This window comes from Lipotes vexillifer, unplaced genomic scaffold, assembly GCF_000442215.2.
Source record: "Lipotes vexillifer unplaced genomic scaffold, Lipotes_vexillifer_v1.1 scaffold1168, whole genome shotgun sequence".
Classification (NCBI taxonomy): domain Eukaryota; kingdom Metazoa; phylum Chordata; class Mammalia; order Artiodactyla; family Lipotidae; genus Lipotes; species Lipotes vexillifer.
In genome coordinates, this window is record NW_006799230.1 from 816,773 (window position 1) to 831,264 (window position 14,492).

Below are 14,492 nucleotides of genomic sequence, written 5' to 3' on the forward strand. Positions count from 1 at the left end.
ATAGAGCCAATATAATTTCTAAACGTTTGCATACATAATTTTGGAAGGAACAAAATTTCTAATGACACTTTGACCTAGTATAGCTTACATCAGATTATATCTTTTTTCCAGTAATCTCTGTGTACATATTCAGATATGCATAGCAAAAAAAAAAAAACCCCACAAATGAACCTCTACTGTTTATATACTCAAAATAGTCAAGAAAAAAAATGTTTCTTATATTGAATACTAATTCCATTGTATACATATGTATTTCCTGTCCCATGACATAACTGGGTGGACTCAGAGAGTGATACAATAGATTTTAATCATTTTATCTGGCTGCTCTTATTCACTGGGCCAAAGTTTTTCTTTTCCCATGAGAACTCTCTGTAGTAGTAGAGCACCAATGCCCCCTTTTTCTCCTGACTGAAATGCAAGGTATATACAGTGTAGAACATAAGTTATTCCTGCCCAAGGAGAGAAGAGAGACAAAGTTTTTACCTTCTAGAAATAAACAGTACAATGCTTTGTCCCAGCTACTGCATCAGTGGTGCTTAGGATGTTCTGCCCTCAATCAATCACTGTTAGTTTGGTCAATCCTTCTAAAACATTAAGCCTAAAGGTACTGAGCCAGATACCATAAGTATCCTAGATGTCTGAAAGAAATGTTTCCTTAGTACAGTATTTTCATCCAACCTGAGGAAAAGTTTATCTGAGCTGCTCTCCCAATTCCCCTTCTCGTCTCCTCACCCCACACCTGGGTAAATGGTGTATTCATCTTGTTTCCGAGCTATTCTATATTTCAAGGAGAATCCTTCTCCATGATTTTACATGCTTTAAAAATGTCCTCTACTTCTCCAAACTCTCTTTCCATGTTCACTCCCACCCCATAATACAAAGCACTTTCTTGTATTTCATTATCTGCTCTTTCTAACACTGAAGTTATCAGGCTATGCAGGTTGGAACAGCTGTATTATATGGATCTAGAAAACAAATATTTAGGGATTTATAGGTCCTCAAAGCGCTCAAACCACAGTGCACAGCAGGCCATTTCACAAGCTTGAATAACTAAGACATTAAGGGAATAGAGGATACAGACTACAAAATTGTTTTCTTCTGTCTCAGTTAAGGTGTCTGTAAGCCCTACTTGTTATTGTTGATTCTGTATCTCACTTAACTTTTGAACCTACATATCACTGGGACAGTGCTTGAATGTGTCACTGTGAAACACTGAATGAATATAATGAGCAAATCATATTTCTTCAACTATCAGAGAAATAAAATTACCAAACATTCACGGGTATTATAATACAGATAAGAGTAAAATAATTATGTGATAAAAGGATGAACATTATTATGCTAATTTATGTGTTTATTTAATGTATATTCAAAACTATGACCAGTATATCAAAGTTGTGATTTCACTGATATTATCTGCTTGTCACAGTGTTAAAGTATTTAGATCATTCCCTAGCCATATACGTTTTCAAGGATGGCATATATTGCGGGCAAATGCTCTGCAATAACAAAGTGACTTTTAAACTTGCAAGACTTAACCTTACATAGTCACTAACAGGAAATACAAGTAGTTGTTAGATGGAGTCTTTGTGAACAAGTCTCAATTGAGAAAAAGAAAATTTGCAATTCCACCAAAGAACAAGACCTCAGAATACTTGTCACTAAATTTAATGATTTTCAACTATCCTCCCAGAACTACTTTCTTACTGGATAGCCATCTAATTATTTGTGTGTGTGTGTGGGAGGACAATTGGTGGTCTCTCCTACTCCACCATTTTGCTGATGTTACCTGCGAAGTAAATTTTCTACGAAAGTATATTTCAGAAACTTATCCAAAGCACAGAATGGAGTCTTAAAGAACCACCTCTGGCATAAAACAAATCCTCTGTCATATGTCAAGCACACTGTAAATATTAAAAGCATATAAAAATCTATCTATATGTGGTTTGCTGTTAATTTAATTCTAAACTTATAATCTTATTTGAAAGAGAAGCCATACATGTACAAGGAAGAATTATAGCACAGTGCAAGATGGTATAAAATGGAATTCTAATTTGAATATAATTAAGAAATAAATTACATATTATGCACAACACATACTGTTGAATTAAATTAACTTTGAATCATCAGTGAAGACTCCGTAAATAGAAATTGATCTGGACTTCAAATAGCTGAATGGTTTTGTATAGAAAAAGAAAAAGGCAAGACTGAGGTGAAGAAGTAGATGAAAAGAGGAAGGCTATACAGGAAGCTGGAAAAAAACAGAGTAAAAGAAATCACTGTGGCTTACAGTGGAAAGATCAACAGCCTGTGTAAGGAACACATAGTATCAGTCAAGCATAAAGGAAGCTAACTAATCAAAAAGAATACTAAGAATCTTTATAGACACCTATAAACAGACTATATATTACCATATCTGAAATGATAAATAACACCATTTAAGAGCCGCCCATAATTAATTTTTGTTATTTTTAAAAAATGTTTTGTTTTTTTGCGGTACGCGGGCCTTTCATTGTTGTGGCCTCTCCAGTTGCGGAGCACAAGCCCTGGACACGCAGGCTCAGCGGCATGGCGCACGGACCCAGCCACTCCGTGGCATGTGGGATCTTCCCAGACTGGGGCACGAACCCGTGTCCCCTGCATCGGCAGGCAGACTCTCAACCACTGTGCCACCAGGGAAGACCTGGCCCTGATTTTTTTAACCTGTAAAATACTTAGATCTATATTATTCAGCTATGTTAAAAGTTTCTTGTAAAGTAACCATATTTCTACATCATCACTTGGTCACATTTTAGTTACAATAATATTCACATTAATATTCTCCCTGTGTCCATGTCTGCTGAAAGTACAGAGAAGCCAATCTTAAAGAGATCAAGAGGTCTAACTGGCTTGGCAAAATGACAGTCAGTCCAAGAACCAAGGTTTATAATTCCTTTTTATCTACTGTCCCTGATGGGACAGCTGAACCATTTGAATAAACTGCATCTTTTTTCACTCTGAATCTCATTATGGATCTTATCACAATGCATCTTTTTAGTAGCTACTGATTCAGTAATCTAGTGCCAAGGGATTTTAATTATCAAATCACTTGATTTGGGGGGCTTGCTTGGTTAAATACAAAATACTAATTTCTCTCTGACTTTATATATAACTTTCCTCAGACTCTATAGTGTGAGAAGGACTTTGGAAGTAGAAAAACAACAACAAAAACAACAAATTAGAATACAGAAGATCTGATTTCTTACTTTTCTAGTATTCATTGACTTTAAGAATCAGTGAATTTACTGCTACATTCCCAGGTCTATAGTGGAGTCTCTATCTTGAGCAGTTTTTAAAGCACGAGGCTTGAAGAAACCTGGCTTTAAAAGCAAAGCTTGCAAGGGCTGGGTATGGCTGGAATTCCCTCAGACTGTAAGTTTCAAAGTGAGGGCTGAAGCTCATTTCAGTAGCTCTGGAAGCATTTTCTAATGCTAGTAATATGTAAAATATAATAATTTTAAAAATTGAAATATCTAACTTTGTGTTTGAGATATGAATCAATAACCTTTTAAAAGATTTTTATTTATATTAATTATATTAGATTTTTATTTGTAGTATCCTATGAGTAGCAAATAAGAAAATGACAACACTAAGTAATATTAAGATAATTATTCGTCTTCAACATTATATAAAATGTTTAAAAACAACATAATTCATTGCAAGGTTTGCTCCATTTAACTAAATAACAGTAAATTCTTCTCTAACATTATATGCATAACATCATAACCTTAGAAATATTGTAAAATCGTCCACTACAATCCTCTCTTTACTGGGATGTACATTTTTTTTAATAGATCTTTATTGGAGTATAATTGCTTCACAATACTGTGTTAGTTTCTGTTGCACAACAAAGCCAATTAGCTATGTGCATACACGTGTCCCCATATCCCCTCCCTCTTGAGCCTTTCTCCCATCCTCCCTATCCCACCCCTCTAGGTCACTGTAAAGCTCCAAGCCGATATCCCTGTGCTATTCTGCTGCTTCCCACCATACAACTATTTTACATTCGGTAATGTATATATGTCGATGATACTCTCACTTTGCCCCAGCTTCACCTTCCCACCCCATGTCCTCAAGTCCATTCTCTGTGTCTACCTCTTTATTCCTGCCCTGCAACTGGGTTCATCAGTACCTTTTTTTTTTTTATTCCATATATATGTGATAAGCATACAGTATTTGTCTTTCTCTTTCTGACTTACTTCACTCTGTATGACAGACTCTAGTTCCAACCATCTAACTACAAATAACTCAATTTAATTTTTTTTATGGCTGAGTAATATTCCATTGTATATATGTGCCACATCTTCTTTATCCATTCATCTGTCGATGGACATTTAGGTTGGTTCCATGTCCTGGCTATTATAAATAGCGCTGCAATGAACATTGTGGTACCTGACTCTTTCTGAATTATGGTTTTCTCAGGGTATATGCCCAGTAGTGGGATTGCTGGGTCATATGGTAGTTCTAGTATTAGTTTTTTAAGGAATCTCCATACTGTTTTCCATAGTGGTTGTATCAATTTACATTCCCACCAACAGCGCTAGATGTAAGGCACTATGAATGATAAAACAAGAAAGCACTGAGGCCTTCCCTGGTAGCGCAGTGGTTGAGAGTCTGCCTGCCGATGCAGGGGACACCAGTTTGTGCCCCGGTCCGGGAAGATCCCACATGCCGCGGAGCGGCTGGGCCCGTGAGCCATGGCCGCTGAGCCTGTGCATCCGGTGCATGTGCTCCGCAATGGGAGAGGCCAAAACAGTGAGAGGCCCGCGTACCGCAAAAAAAAAAAAAAAAAAAAAAAAGAATGCACTGATTCTGCCTTGAAGGAACATCAAATCAAGTAGTGGAGATCAGATGTTTACTAAATAATCTCAAGTAAAAATGGAAATCATACCATTAATTAAATATAGATAAAATACAAATTAGAGAAAGAAAAGACTGCCTCCAAGTGGGAATCAGGAAAGCTTCTGTGAAAGAGGTGATATCTAAGATAAATGTTGGAGAGACAAAAACAATTGAGGATGAAGATCAGAGAGCACAAAAAAAACTGTATAAACAGAGGCACAAGAAGAGAAAAGAGAAGTAAAAATACATAGGGAGCATTAAGCAATTTACTTTGGGTTGAGAATGAGATGCACAGAACACTCTAATGTAAGGTAACACTGGGAAAGTCGTCTGGAATATGGTTTGAATAGGATGCTATATATTCTGAAACAGGACACTTTCAAGAGTGAAAGGGACACTACTAATAATTATGCCAGGACAACAGGTATAAACCTAGAATGTCTCAGGCATACCAGAAAGTATTATCACGTTATTTCTAGTATATCTTTAATCCTAGAATAGTGTTTGGATTTAATTGTTTAAGCAATGGGGATGAAAGGAATATTCATCTTATATAGGGTACTTTAAAATGGAAATTGTATCTAGCAGAAAAAACAGTTAAGGCATGGAGAATAATTACGAGTCCATGAAAGTTAATTAACACTATAAATATATTTATAATATATTATAGAACACTTATTTCATAGATTGTTTAGCACTGCAATGTAATAATGAAGATAGATTGGCCAAGAGTTCAAGAAAGTGGAAATATGTGACAAATAATTTATGTAACAACACACATTTAAACCACAATACAGGCTGTCCACGATATTACTCATTTTTTATCATCAGATGCTGTTTTCAGATGAGGTAATTTCCTGATATTATAGTTTAACAATTGTTCTTATATCATTTTTCAAAATTAAGAACATATCAAACTGATGAAGGAATTTATCACTATTTAACCCATTTATTTTGAAAGCTGATTTTAAAAGATATAATTAGCACCAATGATCCAGCCTGCTTTCTTGTTTCTATAATGACATGTATTGTGTTTAGTTGATATATGTTATATCCTTCAAAATTCTTAGGCTGTTAAACTATTGAATTTTACATTTAATCTTCTGCTGATCTATATTTGTCCTTTGTAAAATGTTCTGGGGCTCTGGGCAGAACAGTGACATAAAATTGCAGATATCTCAAATTTGACTCCTTTCAAGTTTGAATTGACTATTCACCTCATTAAGAGATTGTGTGGGTAATTCTCAGGAAGAGCCATTCAATCTGTAATTAAAACAGTTCATGATAAAACCTTAGTAGTATAACTGCAATTTAAAACAACAATAAATATCCAGTATTTAAAACTACAAATGTTATATAAAACAGCTAACGCATGAAAAAATAAACTATGAACTATATTTTTCACCAAAAAGGATCAATCTTGCCATTTTATATATTTTGAAAATGTAATGCAATTATTGACTTTTCCAAAAAAAAAAAATCAACAGCAATGAAACTTGGAAACACTAACTATACCTTGTAATAATAAAAAATTTATTAAAAGCCAATCTTACAATGCCTCCTTCATTTGTGCAAGAATTTACAAAAATACTTTGTATTTACAAAAATATTTTGTGGTTTGACCAAATTAACCTTGAAGAAGGATAACTAACCTTCAATTATTGTATGAAAATGTTTTCACATTTCTCAAACTATAGAAGATTAGAATAACACAACATGCTTGATCAACAGGCATGTATAGAATACTAACATCTAGATAATACCCATTTGACTCAAACTTGTAATATAAATTTGATCAAGCATAAGCTATGAAACAAGATTCAACAAAATTCAGAGAATTGCTTTTACACAGAATTTGTTCTCTGCCCATATGCATGGTTAGAATGCAATAACAAAATAACATAATTTTTAAACTCATAAAATTAAAAAAATTTTAATTCTCCTAAATTAATCCTTTTGTGAAAAGAATAATAGACTCTCTGGGATGGTCAATAAAGAAAATATCAGGAATAAATTAGAAATTATACATAATTTGTATGAGTTGTAAAATAAGTTTCTTATTAATTAAGAAATGCAAGCTATAATCAGAATGCCATTTTATATTCACAAGACAGGAAAAATTATAAAATCTGATAATACCAAATATTGGTGTGGATGTAGAGCAAGAGACATTCTTAGAAACTTCTTGCAAATATGCACATAAATATTATTTCTTTATATAGCACTCTGGCATTATCGATTACATTTCATTAATTTTAAGGTGCACACTTTTTCACATTTTATCATCTCTGTAATCAGGATATATCTTATAAAACACAGTAGCTGGTGTTTTTCCTTTTATATTAGTATATAAAACAATATCTTACAACAGATGGCACCTTAGACTTCATGAAATACTATATAAAGATAAAACATCTCAGCAACCCAACTGTAAATTGCTTCGGCTAGAGAAATTCTTGCACAAATGAACGAGGCATATTGAAAAATGTTTACAACAGAACTGTTTTAATAGCAATAACTCTTTAAATAACACAAATATCCATTTTCAAGAGAAATGATTCAGTTTTGAAAAGGAGTATAATAGGGACTATTGGACAGTGAAAGCAAATTAATTAACGCTACTTGTATCTCTTGAACGACTCCCATGAATGACTCTCACAAGCTAGTAATACTGAATGTTAATAATGCTGAAGTAACATAAAAACAAATACCTTCTAGTACATTTCAAAGTAGAAGTAATCAATAATTTATTTAAAAATATGTATTATATACATACACATATATCACAAAGAAAAGGAGAAAAGGAAGGGGGAATTCCAGGATGGAGGCTAGATCTGATGAGGAGAGTGGTAGGATAAGTGGATAAATTTGGGGATACTTCAGTTACATTGGTGATGGTCTACTCAAACTTTGTGATGTGTTGATAAAAGCTTGTGCTTGTGATATTATTCTTTCCTCATTTTGAGGGTATTAAATATATCATAATACATTTTTAATGTTTAAAAACATTACTGATTTTAAGACTGCATGATATCAAAGTATGCAAATGTCAAGGGTTTCAAAATGTCTAGATGTAGCATTATGAAGAGACAACATCTGAATGATGAATTGAATTGTTCACTTTTCTACTTGGCTATTTCATGTTTTTTGGTTTCTTTTATTCTGAATTGCATATCCCAAGACAGCTGACTTCTTGTCATTGTGTTTTTTCAAAATTCTAACATTTATTTTAAAACACTGTGGTTACTGAAAAAGTTAAACATGTCATGATAAAAAATGCACACTGCCTCGTATGAAAATGAAAGGGTATGAAGTGAAAAGCAAGTGTCCTTCTGAAGTTCATTCCCCAAAGGCAACCACTAGGAACAGATTATTTTTTGTAAAATTCCAGAAATTTTTTGTACTTACAAGTGTATAAAAATATGGCTTTCTGGAAACTCAATTGGGAGCATACTGTAAACACTGTCACACATCTTTATTATACACTTAATTTATCTTGGTGATTCTTAATATCAGCAAAAATAAATATATCTATTTTTCTTATTCCTGAAGTAGCTCAAATAGCACCAGATTATCTGTTTTAGAAGTTTTGACAGGGCTAACTCATGAAATATTTGAGCCTGCTGACTTTTAGGAATGTAACTCTTTAAAGTTTTTTTCTTCAGTAAAAATTGTTCTATTTAAAATTTCTCTCTTCCAGGGTTAAATTTGGTTATTTGTGTTTTCCTATGATGAGTTAATTTTTCTAAAATTTTAAATGTATGTGTATATATATATATACACACACATACAGAGAGAGAGAAAAAGGAGAGAGAGATGGTAGTTTGTCTATTCCCTCCAATAAAAAGTTGTTCATGATATATCTGGCAAATGATTTATTTTCATATAGCCTGTGAGCTAAGCATGTTTTTATATTTTTTAAGTGCTGTTTTTTTTAAGAAAAAGATTGCATGTGCCACAAAAGCCTAAAATATTTACTTTTTGGCCCTTAATAACAACAAAAATAGTTGGCCAGAATCTGATTTTAGTGTCTTTATCAAAAAAGGTGGCATGAAAATTTAAGTCAGTATAGCCATTAAAAGCACTTGGGGGCTTCCCTGGTGACGCAGTGGTTGGGAGTCAGCCTGCCAATGCAGGGGACACGGGTTCGTGCCCCAGTCCGAGAAGATCCCACATGCCACAGAGTGGCTGGGCCCGTGAGCCATGGCCGCTGAGCCTGTGCGCCCGGAGCCTGTGCTCCGCAAAGGGAGAGGCCACAACAGTGAGAGGCCTGCGTACCGCAAAAACAAACATACAAACAAACAAAACCTCAATTTTGTTTCTCTTTATGACTAATATTCCATTGTATACATGTGCCACATCTTCTTTATCCATTCATCTTGTCGATGGACACTTATGTTGCTTCCATGTCCTGGCTATTGTAACAGTGTTGCAATGAACACTGTGGTACATGGCTCTTTTTGAATTATGGTTTTCTCAGGGTATATGACCAGTAGTGGGATTGCTGGGTAATATGATAGTTCTATTTTTAGTTTTTTAAGGAACCTCCACACTGTTTTCCATAATGGCTGTATCAATTTACCTTCCCACCAACAGTGCAACCTTCCCTTTTCTCCACACTCTCTCCAGCGTTTACTGCTTGTAGATTTTTTGAGGATGGCCATTCTGACTGGTGTGAGGTGATACCTCATTGTGGTTTTGATTTGCATTTCTCTAATGATTAGTGATGTTGAGCATCCTTTCATGTGTTTGTTGGCAATCTGTATATCTTCTTTGGAGAAATGTCCATTTAGGTCTTCTGCCCATTTTTGGAATGGGTTGTTTGGGTTTTTTTTGATATTGAGCTGCATGAGCTGCTTGTATATTTTGGAGATAAATCCTTTGTAGGTTGCTTCATTTGTAAATATTTTCTCCCATTCTGAGGGTTGTCCTTTCGTTTTGCTTATGGTTTCCTTTGCTGTGCAAAAGCTTTGAAGTTTCATTAGGTCCCATTTGTTTATTTTTGTTTTTATTTCCATTTCTCTAGGAGGTGGGTCAAAAAGAATCTTGCTGTGATTTATGTCATAGAGTGTTCTGCCTATGTTTCCTTCTAAGAGTTTTATAGTGTCTGTACTTTATATTTAGGTCTTTAATCCATTTTGAGTTTATTTTTATGTATGGTGTTAAGGAGTGTTCTAATTTCATTCTTTTACATGTAGCTGTCCAGTTTTCCCAGCACCACTTATTGAAGAGGCTATCTTTTATACATTGTATATTCTTGCCTCCTTTATCAAAGATAAGGTGACCACATGTTTGTGGGTTTATCTCTGGGCTTTCTATCCTGTTCCATTGATCTACATTTCTGTTTTTGTGTCAGTACCATACTGTCTTGATTACTGTACCTTTTAGTGTAGTCAGAAATCAGGGAGCCTGATCCCTCCAGCTCCGTTTTTCTTTCTCAAGATTGCTTTGGCTATTTGGGGTCTTTTGTGTTTCCATGCAAATTGCGAAATTTTTTGTTCTTGTTCTGTGGAAAATGCCATTGGTAGTTTGACTGGGATTGCATTGACTCTGTAGATTGCTTTGGGTAGTATAGTCATTTTCACAATGTTGATTCTTCCAGTCCAAGAACATGGTATATCTCTACAGCTGTTTGTATCAACTTTAATTTCTTTCATCAGTGTCTTATAGTTTTCTGCATACAGGTCTTTTGTCTCCTTAGGTAGGCATATTCCTAGGTATTTTATGCTTTTTATTGTAATGGTAAATGGGAGTGTTTCCTTAATTTCTCTTTCAGATTTTGCATCATTAGTGTATAGGAATGCAAGAGATTTCTGTACATTAATATTGTATCCTGCTACTTTACCAAATTCATTGATTAGCTCTAGTAGTTTTCTGGTAGCATCTTTAGGATTCTCTATGTATAGGATCATGTCATCTGCAAACAGTGACAGCTTTACTTCTTTTCTAGTTTGGATTCCTTTTATTTGTTTTACTTCTCTGATTGCTGTGGCTAAAACTTCCAAAACTATGTTGAATAATAATGGGGAAAGTGGACAACCTTGTCTCGTTTCTGATTTTAGAGGAAATTGTTTCAGTTTTTCACCACTGAGAACAATGTTGGCTGTGGGTTTGTCATATATGGCCTTTATTAGGGTGAGGTAATTTCTTTCTATGCCTACTTTCTGGAGAGTTCTTTATCAATAAATCGGTGTTGAATTTTGTCAAAATATTTTTCTGGATCTACTGAGATTATCATATGGATTTTATCCTTCAGTTTGTTAATATGGTGTATCACATTGATTGGTGTGTATTGTAGAATTCTTGCACCCCCTATAATTCAAATGTTGGTGCATTTAATGTTGTCCCAGAGGTCTCTGAGACTGTACTCAATTCTTTTCATTCTTTTTTCTTTATTCTGCTCTGCTGTAGTTACTTCCACTATTTTATCTTGCAGGTCACTTATCCAGTCTTCTGCCTCAGTTTTTCTGCTATTGATTCTTTCTATAGAAATGTTAATTTCATTTATTGTGTTGCTCATCATTGTTTGTTTGCTCTTTAGGTCTTCTAGGTCCTTGTTAAACCTTTCTTGTATTTTCTCCATTCTATTGCCAAGATTTTGGATCATCTTTACTATCATTACTCTGAATTCTTTTCAGGTAGACTGCCTATTTCCTCTTCATTTGTTAGGTCTGGTGGGTTTTTACCTTGCTCCTTCATCTGCTGCATATTTCTCTGTCTTCTCATTTTGTTTAACTTACTGTATTTGTGGTCTCCTTTTTGCAGGCTGCAGGTTCGCAGTTCCCATTGTTTTTTGTTTCTGCCCCCAGTGGGTAAGGTTGGTTCAGTGGCTTGTGTAGGCTTCCTGGTGGAGGGGACTGGTGCCTGTGTTCTGATCAGTGGGGCTGGATCTTGTATTTCTGGTGGGCAGGGCAGTGTCTGGTGGTGTGTTTGAGGGTGTCTGTGACCTTATTATGACTTTAGGCAGCCTTTCTGATAATGGGTGTGGTTTTGTTCCTGTCTTGCTAGTTGTTTGGCATGGGGCTTCCAGCACTGGAGCTTGCTGGGCATTAGGTGGAGCTGGGTCTTAGTGCTGAGATGGAGATCTCTGGGAGAGCTCCCACAGATTGATATTACATGGGGCTAGGAGGTCTCTGGTGGACCAATGTCCTGAACTCAGCTCTCCCACCTCAGAGGCTCAGGCCTGACACCAGGCTGGAGCAGCAAGACACTGTCACCCATATGGCTCAGAAGAAAAGGGTGTAAAAAAGAAAGAAATTAAATTAAATTAAATAACAAAATAAAGAATAATAATAAAAAAACAGCAACCAAACCAATAAACAAATCCACCAATGATAACAAGCACTAAAAACTATACTAAGATAAACATAAAAATCAGAAACAAGTCAGTCTGAGACAGCAAACCCTAAGTCTATAGTTGCTCCCAAAGTCCACAGCCTCAATTTTGGGTTGATTTGTTGCCTCTTCAGGTACTCCACAGACGCAGGGTACCTCAAGTTGCTTGGGGGGAATTAATCTGCTGCACCGGAGGCTGCCCAGAGAAATTTCCCTTTCTCTTCTTTGTTTGCACAGCTCCTGGGCTTCAGCTTTGGTTTTGGCCCCACCTCTGTGTGTAGGTTGCCCTCAGCATCTGTTCCTGCCCAGACAGGACGGGGTTAAAGCAGTGGCTGACTAGGGGGCTCTGGCTCAGTCATGCCAGGGGGAGGGAAGGGTACAGTAGTTATAATTGGAATGTGGGGCGAGTCTGCGCAGAGGCCGGCGTGACACTGCACCAGCCTGAGGCACGCCATGTGTTCTCCCGGGGAAGTTGTCCCTGGATCACGGGACCGTGGCAGTGGTGGGCTGCACAGCCTCCCAGGAGGGGAAGTGTGGATAGTGACCTGTGCTCGCACACAGTATTCTTGGTGGCTGCAGCAGCAGCCTTAGCTTTTCATGCCCATCTCTTGGGTCCAAGCTGATAGCCACGGCTCGCACCCATCTCTGGAGCTTGTTTAGGCGGTGCTCTGCCTTCTGTGGGCAGACAGGGAAGGAATCCCCTCTCCTCGTGCACCCCAAAACAATGGTCTCTTGCCTCTTAGGCAGGTCCAGACCTTTTCCCGGACTCCCTCCCAGCTAGCTGTGGTGCACCAGCCCCCTTCAGGCTGTGTTCACGCCGCCAACCCCACTCCTCTCCCTACTCTCCGACCGAAGCCCAAGCCTCAGCTCCTAGCCCCGCCCACCCTGGCGGGTGAGCAGACAAGCCTCTTGGGCCGGTGAGTGCCGGTCGGCACCGATCCTCTGTGCGGGAATCTCTCCGCTTTGCCCTCCGCACCCCTGTTGCTGTGCTCTCCTCCGCGGCTCTGAAGCTCCCCCCTCTGCGACCCGCAGTCTCCGCCGGCGAAGGGCCTTCCTAGTGTGTGGAAACCTTTCCTTCACAGCTCCCTCCCAGAGGTGCAGGTCCCATCCCTATTCTTTTGTCTCTGTTTTTTTTTTTTTTTCTTTTGCCCTACCCAGGTACGTGGGGGGGTTTCTTGTCTTTCGGGAGGTCTGAGGTCTTCTGCCAGCATTCAGTAGGTGTTCTGTAGGAGTTGTTCCACGTTTTTTTTTTTTTTTTTTTTTTTTTGGGCCTGGAGGTTGCCCTTAGGCTTCTGTTCCCACCCAGACAGTGTGCGGTTAAAGCAGCGACTGATTAGGGGGCTCTTGCTCCCTCATGCCGGTGGGACGGATGAGTACGGTAGTTAGAATTGGAATGCAGGGCAAGCCTGCCACGGCAGAGGCCTGCGTGATGTTGCAATAGCCTGAAGCGTGCCTTGTGTTCTCCTGGGGAAGTTGTCCCTGGACCTTAGGACCCTAGCAGTGGCGGGCTGCACAGGCTCCTGGGGTAGAGGGGGGCGTGTGGATAGTGACCTGTGCTCGCACACAGTATTCTTGGTGGCTGCAGCAGCAGCCTTAGCTTTTCATGCCCATCTCTTGGGTCCAAGCTGATAGCCACGGCTCGCACCCATCTCTGGAGCTTGTTTAGGCGGTGCTCTGCCTTCTGTGGGCAGACAGGGAAGGAATCCCCTCTCCTCGTGCACCCCAAAACAATGGTCTCTTGCCTCTTAGGCAGGTCCAGACCTTTTCCCGGACTCCCTCCCAGCTAGCTGTGGTGCACCAGCCCCCTTCAGGCTGTGTTCACGCCGCCAACCCCACTCCTCTCCCTACTCTCCGACCGAAGCCCAAGCCTCAGCTCCTAGCCCCGCCCACCCTGGCGGGTGAGCAGACAAGCCTCTTGGGCCGGTGAGTGCCGGTCGGCACCGATCCTCTGTGCGGGAATCTCTCCGCTTTGCCCTCCGCACCCCTGTTGCTGTGCTCTCCTCCGCGGCTCTGAAGCTCCCCCCTCTGCGACCCGCAGTCTCCGCCGGCGAAGGGCCTTCCTAGTGTGTGGAAACCTTTCCTTCACAGCTCCCTCCCAGAGGTGCAGGTCCCATCCCTATTCTTTTGTCTCTGTTTTTTTTTTTTTTTCTTTTGCCCTACCCAGGTACGTGGGGGGGTTTCTTGTCTTTCGGGAGGTCTGAGGTCTTCTGCCAGCATTCAGTAGGTGTTCTGTAGGAGTTGTTCCACGTTTTTTTTTTTTTTTTTTTTTTTTTTGG